The sequence below is a fragment of the Ochotona curzoniae genome, unplaced genomic scaffold (assembly GCF_017591425.1).
Source record: "Ochotona curzoniae isolate NIBS_2020 unplaced genomic scaffold, NIBS_Ocur_1.0 contig_4064, whole genome shotgun sequence".
Classification (NCBI taxonomy): Eukaryota; Metazoa; Chordata; class Mammalia; order Lagomorpha; family Ochotonidae; genus Ochotona; species Ochotona curzoniae.
In genome coordinates, this window is record NW_024466107.1 from 2,157,575 (window position 1) to 2,177,711 (window position 20,137).

Genomic DNA, 20,137 nt, shown 5'->3' on the forward strand with positions numbered 1-20,137 from the left:
CTCTCCGAGAAGCCCAATTCTGTACATTGAACCTCATACCAACACAACACACACAAAACACACATACCCACACCACACACAATCACACATACCCACACCACACACAATCATACATACCAACACCACACACACAAAACACACATACCCCCCCCCACACACACACCTACACCCCCACACACACCACACACACACATACCCACACCACACACCTACACCCACCAGACACACAAAACACACACACACACACATGCTGGACACTTCCAACATGTCCACAACAGCTGGAGCTGGACCAAGCAAACCTGAAACTCAGTGCAGGTCTCCCACAAGAGTGATCAGGACCAAACTACTTAGGATAAGGTACCCAGCAAAACTTCCCTTTGTCTTTGAAAATGAAATAAAATTCTTCCATTGTCAAGAAAAGTTAAAAGAATATGCCTCTTCCAAACCTGCCCTACAAATGATAAAGATGCTCTCTTGACAGAAAAAAGGAACAGCATCCACCAAGACCCAAGGCATGTGAAGAACACCTCAGTAAAATAACAGCAGACTAAACCAATGAGCAACTCAGTGCTAAAATGACAGGACCAAATTACCACCTATTTGTATTAACCCTGAATGTAAACTGCTAAAATTCATCAATCAAGTGTCACAAGTTAGTAGACTAGATTAAAAAAGCAAAACCCATCTATTTGTTGCCTACAGGAGACACATTTCACCAACAAAGATCAGCGAAACTGTATTTTATGGATTTTGATTTTTTTGTTAGTTTCATTTCTTCAAAACACCTGCTTCTTATTAAATTCTTCAGTGACTCATAGATCATACAGAAGCATCATTTTCTTCAAGAAGGTTCCTGACTTTCATTTTCATTGCTTCAGTGACACATTAGTTATCCAGTAGCATGTTACTTAACTTCACGGTGTTGTTAATTTCTTTTTTTTCTTCCTGTTGTTGATTTTGTTTGTGGCTTTTCATTCAGGGGATGTACAGTAACTGTATAATGGAGACTCTCATGTCTAGTAACATGTTATTTAACTTCATGGCATTGTAAATTTCTATTTTTCTTCCTGTTGTTGATTTTATATTGTGACTTTTCATTTAAGGGGATGTTTAGTAACTGTGTAATGGAGACTATCATGTCCAGATGTGAGGATACAATGCAGTATGCAGCTCTACTTCCAGACAAAGATGGATTCCCAATGAAACTGTTTACTCTATCTTGACAATAGGATGCTGGACTCTGCCATTGTCCATGCCCGCAATGATGGACATACGACTGTGTATGAAGAACTATACTATAGTAATGATACAGAGGAACTCGGTGATGGGAGAGGGAATTAGGGAGGGGATAAGGGAAATCCCAAGGCCTATAGGACTGTGTTATAAAATGATAATAATAAAAACAAGTAAAATTAAAGAAAAATGAAGCACTTGGGCCATGACATTCATAGGGAAATATGTAAATGCATTTCTGAGACACTAAACAATTATGGACCAGAGGACAGCCATCAAGTCCCTCAGAGGCCCAGAAGACTCAATTTAGACCATTGCAAGGTATAAAACTGGTCTAAGACTGGGCTAGGGGCCACGCAAAACATGGCTAGGTGAGAGAAATAAAATCATGGTGAAAAGGTGTAGTCACACAAGTATTTGTTACCAAAAAAAAAGTCTTTAAAAATCAATTGTTCTCAGATCAGAAGTTCAGAAAAACATGCATGTTGGCTCTACATGAATGTATCTTCCATAGTAATCTCTCTCTCCTCTGATATACTACAGCCTCCGCTGGACTTTGAAAACATCTATTCAATTTAAACATGCTGTTCATAGTAAGTCCAACGAAAAGCAAAGCTATAGCTTTCCTACTTCAAATCTTCCCCCAAAAAACTACAATCCATCACTTCAGACCAGAGATAGGAACACACTCAAACAAGCAACAGCTCTGAATAAAGGAATTCGAGAGTTCAAATTCTGTCTCTCAACAAGTCATGTCCTTTTAAAACCACCATTTCTTCATCAGCAAGGCAGTCACAGAGGCAGTGAGCAGGAGTGGGATCACAAACCGCGGTACCCAGGAGGGTGACTGGGATCGCCAACAGTGGTACCCAGGAGGGCGGCAGTGAGGGTGGCTGGGATCACCAACAGCAGTACCCAGGAGGATTAGGTAGCAGGCTCTCAACAAGTGATTCTACACACAAACATCTTTCTCCCTGTATACTTGTTGCAAATCAGCCCAAAATGCACACTATCATTTCATTATTAAGTTTAGTGTTAACCACTAATTTCACTGACAGAACTTTGCTAAAGTTAAGCAAGATTTTGCCAATGGAAAAAAAAAAATGCCAAGACAATTCAGAAAGCAAAACAGATATTCCAAAGGTCACCAAAGACAAGAAAATATAGTTTGCATTGAAGAGATTATATTAAAAAATTGTAAGTATAGCATTCTTGATTTGGCCTACAAGCCTAAGAGCTGACACAATCAAGAATAACTCACTTTGCTGAGGAGAACAAGTGTCTAATATCTGCTCTTGATCTCTGTTCACACGAGAGCATGGGCTTCTAAGACACACTGCCACTTGCTTGGATCCCTTCCCTTCATCCGTCTATGCAGCATTTGCTCTGCACACATCCCACTGCGTACTTGGGCATCCTATCACATGCAATAGGGTAGCCAGTGATGTTAACACCATGGAAACTTGCCTCAGTGTAATTTCCAACCTGACTCACATCTCACCGTCACCATGACATAGGTGCAGACGCCCAGGGCCACTGAGTAGCTCAGTGCCTCTGCACATATCATCATTAACAAAATCAGCCAAAAATGCCAGAGTCGCATCTTCCAACATCACATAAATAAATGTGCTAGTTTCTCAACTCTGCTGTGCTTTCAGCTAGCCTTTCTGTGGCTATGCTCATTTCTTTCTTATAACTGCACACTCCTTCCTGTCGATTCTCAGCATTCCCTATATTGGCAACCTAACATAATGTCATGCATTTATGTCTGGAACTTGCTCAGCATTCCAAAGCAGATGCTGTGCTATCCTGGGGGTGGCTTCAGTCTTTGTGCTTCCCGCAACCAAACCCCCAGGCTTACTGAGGACAATGTGCTCACCACTGCCACTGATGCTTTGTTCTCCAAGTGCATTGCCAACGGCCATGGCTTGGATCTCAGCGCAGGTACCACCCAAGTCTAACTGGAGAACTGGGCAAATCTTGTTACTCATATCCTGAGGCCAACGGGTCAGGTCTGGATGGTACTCCTTCTACAGGTGGCTGACAAGGTAACCAGGTAGGGTTCCGTGCTCTGGAGCCTCCTGGGAACCCCGGACAGATGCCTTTTCTTTCACATACCCCGAGCAGGGCTTCTTGCCCTCTTCTGGTGAAGGAGGCATTAGAGGACTGCAAACACATAACTCCCAGAGCCCTGAACACTGACCCAGCGAGGTGGCGGGCTGGAAGATGCAGCAGTAGCGCCGCGTTCAGCACCCACCGGAGGAGACGTCAGAGCCTCAGCCCAGGATATATTTGAGCATCAGTGGATCCTCAGGTCTAGAGACACCTCCATGCAGCCTGTCACAGACAGGCACCACAGAGCACTTCTGTCAACAACAGACCACACTAACAACTATGCCGCCAGAGGACTCGAAGCCCCACTGGGACAGCAGCATCTTCAACAGACTCTATCAGTGTCTTTGCAGAATGACAAAGCCACCTACCTTCCTATTACACTTCTCAAACTATACCTCCACCATGAGAAGATGCACAATCCTGTTTTAAATCACTTCCTGTAACAGCTAAAAGCAACGCTACACGCATAACTTTTCATTTTGTATCATTTAAGGAATAACAAGTCTACTTTCAAATATTTACCATCCCTAAATATCTCAACTGTTAAAATCATGGTTGAGGAATCCACACATACAGAAGGCCAGCTGTACATCCAACACCAAAACAATGCCAACAGGAAACAAGCTTCACAAGCCCACAGGCGTGAGCCAACAGAGGCTGGACATGGCTGGCGGGACAGCACACACTAACAACATTGGCTCTGCCGTGTGCCAGGTCAGTGACATTCCCTCCCCCGGGGCTCATTTCTCCATCTGTTAAAGGGGTGTTGTTGGCTCTGTGAATTAGAGTGGTATGGAAAGCTTCTGACCAACACAGCATACCATTTGTCAGCGTTACCACTGTTATTAGACTGTTCAAGGAAGTGAAAGCTTTCCATGAAATTAGCAACTCAAAAGACAGATTCAGGGTGCTGGAGATGCTCACCAACTCAGTTCTTAGTAGTAGTAGTAGCAGTACTAGTACTTCCACAAAACCATGTCTCCTCTCCAGAAACACAAACAGGGAGCAGAGCCCACAGGGAAACAGCCAACTTTCAGACGACCCACCGACTGGAGGTGGAGGACACACCTTACTAGGACCTGCCTGTAGGCTTCCCCTCCGAACCCCCAGAGGCCCAGCAGCTATGCAAGGAATTTTAAAAGTTCATAAAAAATGCATTTAAAGTGTTTATTCTGATGTAAACATCCATGAAGCGTCATGTCAACACCCATTTCCTACAGAGTTGCTGCACAACCTCCTTGCACTTGAAACACCCACATATTTTAGACACCATGCTTTTGAATGCCTCAGACGTGTCAGGTGGCCTGTCATTTGGAGTCCATGAGGAAAGCGCCATGGCAGTTCAGACACATCCAGTCTGCACTGCAGGAAACCCTCTAAGCTGGGTGTGCTGTGCATGCAGCAGCGAGCACAGTGGCTCAGCTTCTTCCTACAGTTGTTTATACCTGGACCTGGCTGAACTCCTACCCCAGGGCCTTGGACTCAGTTAGCTCAGGGTCTCTGCACTCCATCTAAAGTGCAGGGAACACAGTTTGATCTTGACATACTCACTCTTGCCTTAGTGGTTTACCATGGGATGTCAGACAATACCATTTCAAAGCACACACACTGGATCACTCCAGCTACCTCACAGGAGGCAGGACAGGGGCGCAGAAGGCGTCCAGGTCTTCAAATGAGGATCTTTCCAGTGGTTCCTTGCCTGAGGGTGAGGTTGGAGTCCTGCCTAGCAAGCTCAGCTGGTCCTGATCCCAGCTGCCCAGCATGGATAGCTCCACTTGGAGGACAGACACGCTTTGAGGGCAGCTGATTCCTTGTGTAACTACACTACCACTGCTTGGGCTAGGGGTGGAAAGGGCCACAGGCTCACACCAGGAGGCTGTGCTAGGATCTCATCTTAAGGCCAGCCTGACTCCTGGTCCTCTGTCGGGTAACAGAGCAAAGGTGGATGCATGGCTCAGCACTGCCAAGGTGGGGAGGCACTGTAGTTGTTGTGGTCAGCAGGAGGCAGGAGCTTTCACAGTGACAGCTTGGGAATCTTGCAACCCAGGAGCCAAGAGCCCACTATTGCCTCAGCTTACCTCTGGCCTATTAAGGAATCCTGAATCTCGCCCTATGCATAGCCCTTAAACAGCACCAACTTAGCTGGAGGCCCTAGAAGGCAGGGTCCTTCCATCTCAGGACCCTCAGTATATATATGGTCCATATATACCTATGAGTCCATCAGGACTTAATTGTGCCTCTCATGGGGGTTAGGATGAGCTTTTCCCAGCAGGCCTTCCATAACCAATGGACATGAGAAAAGAAACGCTGACAAATTTCTAGTTGGGACCTACTCTTGCGGTTTCCAATTCTCTCCAACAACAGGCAGTGAACCATGACCACGGCATTGACCAGTGACTCCCAGGCTGTTCACATCTACCACGGGGACATCCATCTTTTGACTCTGTGACTGTACCTGAAAGCATCAAGCTTGTTGCCAAGTCCATGGCCTTGCTGTTCACATCAGCATCCAGAAGCAGGTATTCTGGCTTTAAGTACAGAGAGACAATATCCCTTCGGTGGCAGAGCTATGCAACAGATACCATCTGGAGATGTAGCAAGCTCTCATCACGTGGTCCAGCAGGTAATCAAACGCTTCGGCTCCACTGGCTTAGTCTACAAGCTGGGTCTCCACAACCTCGAATAGTTTCATCTCAGAACACGCCTGTCCTGGGCTTCACAGGTCATCCCTGGAGACTTTGGCAGCTCTGCTAACCTCTGACAGCGACCTGCACAATCACCCTGGGGCAGGATGTGCCAGGCAAGCCGCTGGTCAATGGTCTCTTGAATACCCAGTAATCTGCTTGCTGGGTTAAGACAACCTACCAGGTTCTTATCGGAGTGCTGGGAATTTCCAACAGCGGTTCCATATATGCTCAGAGAAACACTGTGGGATTTTCATACCTGTTTTCATTAAGCCACTGTCTCAATCCTTTTCCCTTTCAAAGACAGATCTCCTACCAGCGTCAGCTGTGAGAGCTGAGCTGCACCCAGTCACTCCGATTCCTGACTTACCACAAGGGCCTTCCTTTGGATGTGCTCAGCCATTGCTATCCTGGACCCCAGCAGAAGCCAGAACAATGGGCCATGCCGTCCACCTTCGACTTCAGTCTCCAAACCTGTCAGCTGCCTGAACTTCTCGTTCCTCCACATGCAGCTTATCTCAGGTATTTTGTTTCAGAGATGAAAGCTGACTGATATAGAACAGAACGGACAGCTGATATTTCAAAATGGTAACTTAAGTCAACACTTCAAGGAACAGGACAAGATTTTGGTGAGAGCTTAAGATGCTGGTTGAAGAGGAGGGTAGCAGAAACAAAAACCATGGAAGAAAGGTTTCCCTGGAGAGGTCCAGAGTCCTTCCCTAAGGCAGGATACTTCAAGGCTCCAGCAAGTCAGGCATCACAGCTGAACTGTTCCTACCAGTACAGGGGTGGAGGTGGGAGTAGGGATGTGGCTGAAGGTTGAGTTCTGTGAATGGACTTCTGCTTCTGTTAAACTGGATCTCAAGATTGCACCCCACCCCCATCGCATCACCAAGGCAGTGGTTTACCCTGGGATGCCAATTTTCGGATGGGTCCAGGACAAGTCACTGAATTTCTTTGTTCATCCTATTTTTTCTTATCGGAAGAACAGACCTCTATGTTCTTTGCATGTTGACCCATTAAATTTAGGGGCACGTTAATATGCTGTTTCCATAGCTTTACAATCTTTCATGTTTATAATCTTCATATGATCCCCAAAGATGGGTTTGTTTCAAGTTGTCCAATTATAACATACTATCGGAAAGTACAGTTTATACTCAACCCATACAAGTTGCTAAGGGGCTAATTCCTCCTGCAATACGTGCCCCCTACCCCCAGGTGGAGCCTGCCTAGTACATTTGGCATCTACAATCTCTCCACTTGCTTTGGTGTTAATGATCCATTCTGTATAAACAACTCTAAATACAGATGTCATGCAACATGAAAAGGGCTCCACCAGTCAGCTCAGCCTGCCCATTAAGCATCTGGAGTTCCCCTGCCATCCTCCTCCAGAATGAAGCTCTTGCAAGCTAACAAAATGAGAAGCAGCAGTGTGTACGTCCCACAGTCTGATGCTGCTCACATTTGCAGGAGGGAAATGACTTCATTTCAATAAAGTAGTTTCCTAGGTGGCGGTTTAGCATGGTCATTTGCATCTGAACAAGCATTTATTAGCAGCCTACCACAAATGTGTTCACTACTCTGGAGTCCTCTGTTCTATTCTCCCCGACCCACTCCCCACAAAAGAGTCAATCTACCCTTTAAAAACAAAACAAGAAGAAAATCATTTTCAAAATCAGGTATTTCCAACAGCAGATCCCGGTGCTTTGGGAAATAGCTGGTTTCTTGCTAGCATCCCATCCTTTGAGAAGTGGAGGAGGGACGATACTTCAGTGCAAATCTTTAGTAGTAAAATCTTACTGCTTTACAGCTTCTGAAGTATTTTTCAGAATATAATCTGATCATTCCTCTTTGTTTCTCACCACCATGTGAATTTACCATTTACTCCCATATTTTTTACTTCAAAACTCTCTCCTTTACTCAAGTAAATCTAGAGTGTACCACGTTGCTTATAATTTATGAATTTGATCAAAATGCCACCCGGAGGGTTTTGAATCCAAGATGGAGTTCTGCAGGCAGTGCACAAAAAAAGGAGACAAAACGTTTGCACGAAGCCACAGTGATGGAGAAAGGTCAGGGAGGGCACCCAGACTGGAAGACACCTTGTCGGACATTACCTAACATCATGGAGGGCTGGTCCAGGATCCTCCCAAGGACACACCGTGGATTACGCAACACTCGGAGGCTGCTTTCCTACCCTGAGAGACTCTTCCCGAAACTGAAGTCACTCAAAGAATACAGAAAGCTTATTTTAACCAAAAGTTCCGAAAGGACATCATTCAAAAGCAAAGACTCCATTAGCAGAATCAACTGCCAATCACTTCCTTTCCAGAATAGGCCTGCTTTGTATATTCGATTTTCCTCAAACAGGAAACACAGGGATTTAGTTGCATAGGTGGTAATTCTTTCTCAAAACACACCATATGCTGTACAAAATCTGACTCACTTTCATCCAAAGTATTTTCATATAAACGTGTAATTTTGTATTCAATGATATCGAAGGGTGATGAAGCCGGTGCACCCCAAACTACGTGGCATTCCTAACAAGGGGAACTGAAGCTTTCTTTGTAAGATACAGTTATTTGTGCCCAGCGTGATGGCTCAGTGGCTAAATCCTTGCCTTGCATGCACCGGGATCCCAGGTGGGCACCAGGTCATGTCCCAGCTGGAAAGTAGAGGAGGATGGCCCACGTCCTTGAGCCCCTGTACCCACATCGGAGACCCAGAAGAAGCTCATAGCTCCTGGTTTTGGAGCGGCTCAGCTCCAGCTACTGCGGCCTCTTGGGGAGTGAACCAGCAGATAGAAGACCTTTCTGTAAATCTCTCTTTCCAATGGCAATAAATAAATCTTTTTAAAAATTAACATAGAGATAGAAGATCTTTGTGCCTCTTCAACTCTCTGTGACTCAGACAAATTGATTTCTTAAAAACAACCTATGATGTTTAATTCATAAATATAGTTAGGAATTAGCTGAAAGACTACCTTGGCACTAAATAAACATTATCCAATAAAGGTTCCCAAAAGAGCTAAAAAAAAAAAAAAAGAGAGAGAGAGAGAGAAAGTATAAAACTAGAAGTAATTTAGGAAGTGGCAAAGAAGCCAGATGTTGATGGCAGTATGTGTGCATATGTGTGTACACATGTTTGTGCATAAGCATGTGTGTACATGTATATCTGTGTGTACACATGTATGTGCGTAAGCGTGTGTGTACGTGTGTGTGTGTGTGCGCACACTGCAGACAGGTGGTCTGGCACCTGTGTGAAGAGCTTCATAATCTGGTCTAATAGTACAGGCCAGGGGAATTTCAAACATCAGATTCTGGTGCTGTTTCAATAAACCAGACCCATATAAGCCACACAGAAGTCAGTTTCAAAAGAGTCGGATGTCTGCCTTCTGAGTGGATGGTTTGTCCCCTTTTTACACGACACCACACACACACACACATACACACACACACCACAGAATCCTCACACTTGTACTACACTTCTACGACACTACTGAACACAAGATGCTGGGACTGGCTATTGATCTGCTGTTAAATCCTCATCCAACACCAGGTTCTCCGGGACGTGACTTGCTTGTGACCACAACCCCCAGCAGGCAGCATCGGATGTAACCAACCCATAGAAAGGGACCGTGACCCAGCTCAACACTGAGTCTTGAGCATTTACAGCAGAAGCTGTACAAGAGGACACCCTGAGTTGTACATCAATGCAGACTGGACCCCCGAAATAAGTCTGCAGAACTGCGGCCTTGGAGCCAGGAGAGACAACCCCTTGCAGACCGCAGCACGTCCTGACACGCCCTGAGGACCACACTGACTGCAGCTGAGGACCATCAGCCTCAAACTGCACACAGCAGCAGACACTGCCAGAGCACCTGGGATCACAGACACCCCCAGTGACAAGCTCTCTGAAGCCCTGAAACTGTTGTTGCTTTCTGTTGTCTTACTCACACCCTGCACCCCTGTGAATATCCTCAAGCCTCAAACACTAAGTCTGCAGATAATAAATACAATCCCCAGGCTACCTGCCAGGGCTGGCATGACACCTAAATGAACATAGGAAAACGGCCTCTGAAATACCAAAAGTTAAAAAAAAAAGACTACAAACACGCTAAGCTTTGACACATAGATTCATACTAAGAGAGCCCAAAAGGAACTCTTATTGAGATTGCCAGATAGTAGTTTCTGGTGATATATGAATATGAATGAAATTGCCATTCTTTGGAGTTAAAGACACATTCACAAAGACTTGCAGCTTCATTCATAATCTGAATTGTTTCTGGAACAGGGTCCCAGGTTATTAGCTTCTGTCTAAATTACATATAGATCTCAGTCATACTACATATCTAAGAAGGCCATTAGAAGTTGAGGAGTTGGCTCTTGGTGTTGTGACCAGCTCCGCTCAGGCCACTGCATTTGGGAAGAGAACCAGCAGATGGAAGATCGTTTCGGCCTCTCCTTCTTCTGGTAACTGACTTTCAATCAAAAATTTTAAAAATCTAAAAAGAACTTCATAATGGAAACATGTCTCTTGTCCTCAGCTCCTGAAACAGCCTCATCATTCCTGCTGTTGAACCAGCTTTTAGAGATTCTGTTCCAACTACTGACAGAGCCTTCGCTTAAAAAAAAAAATCTAGCAGAGCAAATGAGACATTTTACAGCTTTGCATCTAAACATCCTTTCTTGTTGGAACTGGTGTTAATATTGCAGCTGTTGTTCTGACAGGCGAAGGCGGACAGGGATAAATGCCATTTGCTGACAACTCCCTAGATGCCTGCAGCAGCTGGAGCTAGTCTAGGCCAAGGCAAAGGCCATCCAAGACGCCCTTGTGGGTGGCAGAAACCCCATTACCACAGCTCTCCCTGCTGTCATCCAGGGTCAGACTAGCAGGGAGCTAAAGTCAGGAGCCAGCGCTGGGCCTCACAGAAGTCCAAGATGGCTGGCCAGAGCCCAACGCCCACCCACCAGAAGAGTGACTTCCCCCAAAACACCAATGGGAATTCCAATCACCTTCCAGGCACAACCCGAGCAAGCCACCATTGTTCTGGCAGGGGAAGATGATCCATAGCAGGAAGGGCTAATAAAGCACTCCTCTCCATGAAGAGCCCGGGAGTCATTATGCAGCTCACTCAAGGATGCAGAGTATACCATTCAATGATGTGGCACAGTATTTAAATACCCAAGAGGACCGGAAAACAAAACCAACTAAAACAGAAAAACTTTGCCAAAGGAGGTGGGGCTCTAAATGATAAGCCTTCAGAAATTATCAGAAGTGTCTACACAAGATGGACATCAGATGTTGCAAATGGCATTGAAACCCGGAATGTGACCTGGTGCTTGCATTGAATTCTAAGCCAGCAAGTTGCTGTGTGTTCCTGGAGCTCCTCAAGGCCAGACTCTGCTGAGTGAACCAGACCTTTCTCCCAGAGCAACCAGCACTACTCAGTAAGAGCACGAAGCCGCAGGCCACAGAGGAAGAAAACTCCTGGCCACAAGTAAACACAAGAGCTGGTATCCTCTTTACGAATATGGGAGGTATGTGTCACAGCAATTTTATCAAATAACGAGGCGCACGTAGAAGAGACATTTTTCTATCTAATGTGATAGATTAAAAAAAAAAGTCTTAATTTAGGACCCAGAGATGAAGGTAATGAAGAGAAACTGGAGCAACGGCGGTTGGTACACCCTCACGGCACAGGACTTGAGGGAGACTCCCCACGACCCAGGCACACACCAGCGTGGTCACGTGAGGATCGCTGAAGACGGGATCCAGATCACTCATGTTCAGAGCGCCCCAGGATCAGCGCAGTGTGCAGCCTCAGCTGGGCACCACTGAAAGCAGGCTATTCTGATCAACCCCTCCAGATCACCACAGTCTCTCGGGATGACCGTGGAGTTTTTTGACACTGGGACCAGACTCTGCCTCAAAGTCACATCTAGCTACATCAGGGTGCAGCATGAGCCTCCCACCCAATGGGAGACAGCCTCAGGACCACCCACTCCTGGGCTCACTAACTTCAAGCACAACCGGCAGGAAGCACGTCCTAGGAGGCTGCTACCACCGGGCCCGTGCCAGGCAGCAAGCTGAGAGGGGCTGCATGCTGTGAGCCAGCATCACCTAGAGACAGCATCGTGGGCACCAGCCTTGTGACTCCTTCAAACACATGAGCAGACGGAGTCTTCACTTTTAAATGCTTAACCTCTCCATTTTTACAAACTCTCGGTATTTACCGTGGACATCCTCCAGGCTCCTGGCCTCAGATCAGTGCAGCTCCAACCATAATGGTCACTTGGGGAGTGAACCATCAGGTGGAAGATCTTCCTGTCTCTCCTCCTCTATACATCTGACTTTGCAATTAAAAGATAATTAAATCTTTAAAAGAAAATAGAATTGGTCTATACACAGAGTAGATCAGAATTCAGCTTCAAAAAATAGGCAAATTCTGACATCTGCTGTCTTACAAAGAACCTTCAGGATGCAATACCAATTATCCCATCATATGACGGGAAGAAAATTCAAGCCTGAACATGAAATTCATTTATGTCATATATATCATAACCAAACCTGGAAGTAGTTTTAAACACCACGTGTGGTACACTTGTGTTTTAATTACAATCCATCACAGACAGCCAAGTGTGAAACTGTCTGTATGTGGCATCTTGTTTACATTCCAAGAATTTCATGTTTTCACATGGGGGACATTTCACCTCATATCTGATGTTTTCAGCTTTGTGGCTCCTTACAGCCCATACTACGATGTTACAGATCAAAAGATGCTCTCTTATTAGACTCCAGCCCCATGGGCCTTGGGCTGGACACCGCAGAAGGACTCGTATCCAGCCCCATGGGCCTTGGGCTGGACACCACAGCAAGGACTCATTTCTAGCCCTATGGGCCTTGGGGCAATACTTTGGCAAGGACTCACTTCCGGCCCCGTGGGCTTTGGGCTGGACACCATAGCAAGGACTCGCTTCCAGCCACAGGTCACCTTGTGGTATAAATGCTCTTTTATAGCAAAGCCTCCATGGCAATCACATGAGGATGTGTGTGTCCATTTTCAGTCCCCTTCTCCCTCTCCCATGCCCTGCTTTTGGTCCCACCTTTCTTTAAATACATTTACCAAAGACCCTCACTTCTCTGTATTGCCAACTCCATTCTCCCTTGGGGAAGACAATCCACACATCACAGCCTACACAAGAGTATATCCAAGATTTAACACTCGACTGCATTTACAGCTCAGGCAAATCGCTCATCACTCATTATAGTGAAATTAGAAATGTTTCTTTCCTAAGACAGTGCTCTCAAACTCCCAGTTACTTAAAAACCATGAAGGTCAGAGGGTATCTGTCTTCTCCCAAATCGCACAGGCCTTTGGATTGCCACCAGCCGGTCCAATCTCTCCTGCCCAGCCTGACACTTCCCCTTCTGAATAGCTTAAAATGGTATGTGTTAGAAGACTAGAAAAGCTCAGTTGAGTCACAAGCCAGCACCCAATTAAAATCCTAACAATAACCAGAAGCTTCCCATGTGGGACAAAATCAAGTTCCTTGTGAAGGTTCAGGCGCACAACAGTAAGCCATTGGGGATGGCACTGAGTTAGCGGGTTAAGTCACGAGCACGCTGCTGCCCATCCCAGCTGTTCCACTTCACATCGTGTCTTTGCCACTGTGCCTGGCAAAGCAGCGCATCATGGCCCGGGAGGTGACAGCCACGCTCTGAGCTCCGCACACAGTACCACAGCCCAGCCACGCTGCCTGAGTAGAATCCAGGCCCAGGCTCCCCACACCAGGGGTTACAGGAAACAGGCAACTGTGGCAGACCCTGCAGTGGCAGCAAAAGTAATTCAAAAACAACCACTTCAGACCTAGACACTATTTTTTTTTCTAGAGTTATTTTTTTATTGGAAAGACATATATACAAAGAGGAGAGACAGAGAGAAAGATCTGCCAGCCGCTGATTCACTTCCCAAGTGACCGCAACAGCCGGCATTGAGTTGATTCAAAACTAGGAGTCAGGAGCTTCTTCCAGGTCTCCCACGCGTGTACAGGGTGCCAAGACATCGGGCCATCCTCGACTGCTTTCCCAGGCCACAGGCAGGGAGCTGGATGGGAAGTGGAGCTGCCAGGACACAGACCGGCATCCACGTAGGATCCTGGTGCATACACGGCGAGGACTTAGCCACTGAACCACTGTGCAGGGCACAACACTGCCTTTTTTTACACAAATATGCTACATACATAATTACACCATCTAGACACCAAATATAATCATACCATTTAATGCATTTCACACACAATTCTGTACCCTTTACATATTGTACATATTTTCATATGCATTCATTATATGTGTATGATTAAGTACAATACATTTACAAAACGCATCTGCACCTTGTTCTCTAGTGACAGAATAAGGCAGGGAGAAGACACACTGTGCACTCATGCCGTATGATAGATGCTGCAGGGTGCCTGAAGAAAGAACAGCCAGTAGGTTAAGCTAGAACTTAGCTTCAGACGCGGAGGAAGATGGTGATACGGCCTTGAACAACTGCTGCAACATTCCCTTAAGGATGTGTACCAAGAGTCCAGCACCATGGCCTAGCAGCTAAAGTCCTCACCTTGTACACGCCAGGATCCCATATGGGCGCCGGTTCTAATCCTGGCAGATCCACTTTCCATCCAGCTCCCTGCCTGTGGCCTGGAAAGGCAGTCGAGGACGGCCCAAAGCCTTGGGATCCTGCCCCTGTGTGGGAGACTTGGAAGCAGTTCCTGGCTCCCGATTTTGGATTGGCTCAGCTCTGGCCGTTGTGGCCACTTGGGGAGTGAGCCATTGGGTGGAATATCTTCCTCTCTGTCTCTCCTTCTCTGTGTATTTCTGTCTTTCCAATAAAAATAAATAAATATTTTTTAAAATGTGTACCAAACACAAGTGTACAAAAAGTAGAGCATAAATATAAAACCATGCATTGTCCAAAAATCAACTGCTCAGAGGAAGAGGAAGATAAAGTACATATGTAGGTTTAGCCCAGAGACAGATATGAGGGGTGTGGCTAGAGCAAGAGCCAGCATGCCACCCTGGAGAGAGGGGCAGAGCACGCAGGCGTGTGCAGGAGACCATGAACAGGGATAGATCCACTTGAATAAGGCTAAGCAAGAGAGAAAGTGCCAATATTCTTCAATGATATAAATTATAATTAAGATTTTTTTCTGAAGTTCCAGAAATGTCTTTCAAATCTGAATTGTATTCCTGCCAAACACGATATTTCTAATAATACGCTATCACTGAAAAACAGATTTTAACATCAATATTCGCAGCACCTTTTACATTCTAGAGACTGAGAAATACTCTTTGTGTGACAAGAAACACATAGAACTTCAACTAGTTTTATTACATTTTCTTTCCTTCTAAACTGACACAAGCACGCCAGCAACTCCACTCCGATGCAGCTCCCGAGCTCCGCCTGGGAAAGCAGAGGACGGCCCAGCGCTCGGGCTGCCTGCACGGCCACAGGTTCCTGGCTCTCGGCTTTCGGCTGGCCCGGCCCTGGCTGTCATGGCCATTTGGGGAGCCAATCAGTAGAAAATAGATCTCTCTCTTTTCCTCTCTTTCTTTAACTCTGCCATTTCAAATAGCAAAAATTTTTTTAAAGTTTTAACTTTTATGGTTTTATGCAGATTTCTTAGTAGTAACACTTTCATTATAAATATTCCTCCATATGAAAATTTCACTTTTAATTACTGAATGAATTCAAGTATTATTTAATAAAAATTACAGTGTTGTAAAAAATGAAAAAAAAAACAATGCTTTCTGTTATGGGGACAGCATAATTCGTTTTTCCGAAACTCACACAGCTATTTAATCTGCTGCCTTCATGCTAACGCTTGGCAAGGCCCTGACCTAATCTTGCTGGCCAGTAGGTTTTTGACAAGGAGGTGTTTAGATCCCCGAGACCTCACCCGGACAGAGCTGAGTCTCTCTGTGCCAGCTGGCACACCCCAGGATATTCCTCCACACCCCAAGACCCAGCCCTGCCCCCAACAATGCACGGTGCAACTGGATGATGTGCAAATGTGATCTGTAAGCTGAAATAAACCTCACCTTTCCCAGGACGCTCCCCCCGGGCACCTGCGCCAACATAACCAACAGTGAGCGAGCGCCTTAACTACATGCAGAAGTCCTGAGCACGCAGGCCTGCAGCTCCTCACAGGAAGCTTTGCCAACCAGTCCAGCAGCCAGCTGAGACATAAATTCAGGATGCTGTGCATGCAGCATTGGGCTGTATAGATTTGCTGTTAAAAGTTTGAAAGAATGAGGCAAATATGTTCCAAGACGATGGGTTAAATGGAAAAATAAGAAATCTCGCTGTGATGCTAACTGTCGCGTATTTCAGCATTACGGACAGGATCAATTCTAAAAACCGCTTCAGGGAGGAAAAGTACACGAGGGGAACTCAATGTCACCTTTAGAGTAAATTTCCTCACATCAAAACAGCTTCTGGAGAACTGGCCACACAAACCTGGGCCCACAGCCAGCTGGGCTCTTGCTGGAGGACTCCGAGGTGGGCATGGAAGTGCCATTATGCCTGCTGAACATCACGCGGCACAGAGACGGTGACCGTGGGCAGGTGCTGGCCGCCAGTCCGGCACGAAGCCTGGTGGCGCCTGACGACAGCCTCCACTCCAGACACAGGGAGAGGCAGCATTTTTCTACAAACGACCACTGCACCTCAGCCTCAAGAGTGTCTGATGATCTGATACAGACAGATCCGGGGCCTGGGCAGTGGGAATGATTCACAGCTGTCTAATGGGAAGCCAGGGTGAAGCAGTGAACTAATCTTGCCAACGGTCTGCCATCTATCAGGTGACGCAGCTGGGAATAAGTGACACAAGCTGAGAAGGAGTCCGCCCAACCGGAGCACAGTTGGATGTCACAATCCCAGTCTCTGCCAGACACAACGGGAAAGTCTACACAGGCGTTCAAACCTCCTGTTTACTAACTGAAACCCTACGGATTCAGAAGAGTGCATTTAGCCTCAGTCTTCCCAGAGCCAAGATGGGAACCAATGGAGCTCAACAGGAAATGAGTAGGGCACAAAGCAAAGACAGCAATAGGCATACAAACATCAAAGCTATGTCACTCTCTGAGCAACCCAACTCCACAGCGGGCAGGACGAGGCCTCCCTGAGTCCTCCGCTTGCCAAGAACAGTTGAACCCTGGCAAGGCTGTTCAAGCATGACTAAGAGAAAAACTCAAAGGCTTGCAAAGTTTGTGATTAGTAACTTTCCATCTCCAACATACTTCTGCATTAATCAGGTGCTTGAATCCCTCCCGGTTTGTGGTTTTTGACTTTACAAACACCACTATTCTGTAGCCCAGGGTCGAGAGATATTTGGGGCGCGAGCCCACTCTGAAGGACTTGATCAGTGTGTGGTGTTCTCTGTGTTGGCTCACTTCTGCAGCTCTCTCCCACTGCGTCTATCTGTATGGGAGGTAGGGTGGCGGGCATCCCCTTAGCTCTCTGTATGTCTGCCTTTCAAACAATATAAATCTTAAAAAATTAAGTCTTCTGGGCCCGGCGCCATGGCTTAGCAGCTAAAGGTCTCGCCCTAAACATGCCAGGATCCCATATGGGTGCTGGTTCTAATCCCGGCAGCCCCACTTTCCATCCAGCTCCCTGCTTGTGGTCTGGGAAAGCAGTCAAGGACGGCGCAAAGCCTTAAGACCCTGCACCCATGTGAGAGACCCAGAAGCAGCTCCGGGCTCCTGGCTTTGGATCGGCTCAGCGCTGACCACTGTGGTCACTTGGGAAGAGAATCATCGGATGGAAGATATTCCTTTCTCTCCTCCTCTCTGTAGATCTTTCCAACAAAAATAATAAATAAATCTTTAAAAAATATTAAAGCTTCTGACACAGACCAGCATTGCAGCACAGATTAAACTACTGCTTACAACTACTGCTTATCAAAGTGCAGGGTCAAGGGTCAAGTCTGCATCGCTCTGCTTCCGATCCAGCTTCCTACTACAGGGCTCGGGGAAGGCAGCCGAGGGCCCAGGGCCCGGGCTCCTGCCAGTCATGTGGAGGACTCAGGATGGAGGTCCAGGCACCCAGCTTCAGCCTGGCCCAGACCTGGCCACTGTGGGCATTCGAGGAGTTAACTAGGACACCTCCAACCTCTCCACTTCTGTCTCTAAGAAACAAAAACTTTTCCACAGGTCCTGATGAGTAAAAGCAAGTTAAAGGCACACCATTCATCAGAAGAAAAATTACTCCCAACAGTTTATCCACTCAAATTGCTCTCCACAACCTGAAGAAGTAAAAGATAAAGTAATAACGATAAAATGGTCCTGAAGAAGGGTGAGTCAAGCAGCACAGCCACGAGCACAGGCGTACACGAAGGACGACACGAGGCAGCCCAGCTCGAGCTGCAGAAAAGCACACCAACGAAAATGAGCGTGACAGTGCAAGTAACAGGATCTAGAGAACATGACTGTCAGTTCAGTCCGACATGGAGGACAGGCCAGGGCGTGGCACCGAGGGAAGAACACAAAAGTGCCACAGCCACCACAAAGATGCCAGCCTTGCAGGACAGAACATATTCAACCTCGCACGCCCACAGCTCCTGAAGAACATCAGACACAAAGTGAGCTCGCCCAAAATTAAGACTCACTTGCATCGAAAGGGCAAACGATGCTTCAGGAAGAACCGATAGGGAAACAGGCTGTGGAAGGCAGTAAAGGGAGAACCTGGCATGTAAGACAGGCACACTCCTCATCAGGGTGCTGCATGGGAGTGCCAGCCAGCTCCAGCTCCCAAATCCAGCTTCCTGCTGACGCAAACCACTGAGGGCAGCAGTAACAACTCGGGTGGTTTGGTTCATGCCACCTGAGCTCCTGGCCACCAGCTTCAGCTCGGCCCATCCCCAGCTGTCGCAGGCATTTGGGAGGCGAACCAACAGGTGGCAGCTTCACTTTGCTTTCCTAACAAAAGTAAACTAGAAGATGCTGACTAAGCACCACAAAAGTTACCTGGAAAAAACATCAGGTCCCACTTAAAGACGTCAGGCACAAAACAAACCAATGGGCTGGGCAGGAAGGGACGGTGGTGGGACTGCAAGTGCATCTGCCTTTCATTTTCAAACAATTCATATAGATAGACTGGAAAATCCTGTCAGAAAAAATCATGACCATTACTACTATGATGAGCATAAAATTCAAGCCTTTTCTCTCATTATATTTAAGTAAGCTGAAAACTAAAAAGACCATGTTGGCAATGATCCTATCCTTTCTAACGACCCATCCTGCCATCCATCAGCTATAAAAATTCAGAGGAGAACTATCTCTTGATAAACTCTAGAACATAGATTATCAGATAGCTTGCTTCCCTCTCCTTCTCTAACAGGTTTAGGTTTTTAATAAGCCGTATTTGTCATTTTCAGAAATCCTGGGTATCAAGATGGCAAACTGACTGATTTGAATGAGGCAAAAATGGATAAATGCCACACTCTGTACAATTTACAAAGAAAATGGGAGAAAACAATTTCTTTGGCCCTAATACTATGATCTCTTCCAACATACAAGAAGCGATGAGAATGAAGAGGGATGGTAAGAGGGTCTCTCCGAGGAGGCTTGGGGGGGCTCTGGCCGCCCTGCCACCAGCAGAAGGGAGGTATCTGCCTTCCTGGCTCAAGGCGAGGAGCCTCATCACCCACCTTGGGTGCCTGCTGGGCTGAGCTAGGCTGTAACCCCCACCAGCGTCACCTCCAATTGGCAGTGGGCCGGGCCTGGCCAGGCTACAGTACCCACTGGCAAATGCCAAGGTGAGGCAGACCATGCTAGACTTGCCTGCAGCACCCAACCAACACATATGAAAACCAGGGAGGGAGCGGGCAAAGCCGGTAGGGGGAAAGTACAGGGCTCCCCTGCAGGACCGCCACTCCCACTGGACAGCCTGAGTCGGGATGGGGGCAGACCAGACCAGACAGGGCTACAACGTCTCACGTGAGCCAGATCAGAGAAAGCCAGGCTGGGCCAACTGCTCCTATTGGTGCAAGCATAAATTAGAGTGAATGAGAGTTGGTTGGTCTTTGCCACAGCATCAACTC

At 46.7% G+C, this 20,137-nt stretch overlaps 1 protein-coding gene across 2 annotated transcripts in view; it reads right to left on the bottom strand.

Moving 5' to 3' along the window:
- FARS2 (phenylalanyl-tRNA synthetase 2, mitochondrial) overlaps positions 1 to 20,137 on the bottom strand; it is a 323,779-nt gene that overhangs the window by 297,522 nt on the left and 6,120 nt on the right. The gene's annotated exons all lie outside the window — the stretch shown is intronic.